At 26.0% G+C, this 843-nt stretch overlaps 1 long non-coding RNA gene across 1 annotated transcript; it reads left to right on the forward strand.

The window, feature by feature from the left end:
* LOC131638614 (uncharacterized) lies at positions 1–552 on the forward strand. The gene is made up of 2 exons (XR_009294716.1): positions 1–93; positions 294–552. It is a non-coding gene; the product is annotated as an uncharacterized LOC131638614 (long non-coding RNA).
* The last annotated feature ends 291 nt before the right edge of the window (positions 553–843 follow it).

Consider the following 843-nt stretch of genomic DNA (forward strand, 5'->3'; position numbering starts at 1 on the left):
AAAACATCTCATTCATTCTATTAAAATTGAAGCTTTTCAAAATGACTAAATTTTCAGTCATGCCAATTCTTGTCCTTTTTATTATTTTTTCAGGTATTTAAATTTTGTCTTTTTTATATTATTTCGTAGCACTTATATATATATATATATATATATATATATATATATATATATATATATATATATATATATATATATATATATATATATATATATAAGCAATGTTTATTTGTTGGGTGTTAACATTATCAAACTTAATTATAAGAATGTAATTATGCTTTTTTTTTTCATAGTTGTAAACGTGACATGTCAAGCAGGCCAATTATGTAACATAAGCAAACCTAATTGTATCCCTTATGAGTGTGAAGATTGGTGTTCTGAACCTTCTCATTCAGGTTTCGGAAGATGTGGAGGAGGCCCTGCAAACATATGTTTTTGCACATATCCATGTTAAGTCTATAAAAAACTTAGCACAATGCTCAAAAATTAAATGTTAAATGTAAGAGCATATCAAAATAAATCTAATAAAATTATGCATTTGTTATGAATAAATATTATTGTGGATGTCCATATGTATTCTAATATTTCATCTTCATATTCCCTATTAAGTGGTATAGTAAGGTTATGATTTTTCACCTTCCTAATGTCCTTATGTCATGGATGAAATGGAATGGAACCGAAATTGAGATAACCAAATAAAGTCAATATTGACAATATCTTTGTATACAATATAGCGCTAAAAGTGGTCAACGGTAACGAGGATCATGAGTCAAAGTCTATTAAAAATTGTAGACTAAGTGAGAATTGGCCAAAATAAATATATTCAATTGAAGAAGAATTAAA

The sequence above is a fragment of the Vicia villosa genome, unplaced genomic scaffold, assembly GCF_029867415.1.
Source record: "Vicia villosa cultivar HV-30 ecotype Madison, WI unplaced genomic scaffold, Vvil1.0 ctg.002350F_1_1, whole genome shotgun sequence".
NCBI classification, from domain to species: domain Eukaryota; kingdom Viridiplantae; phylum Streptophyta; class Magnoliopsida; order Fabales; family Fabaceae; genus Vicia; species Vicia villosa.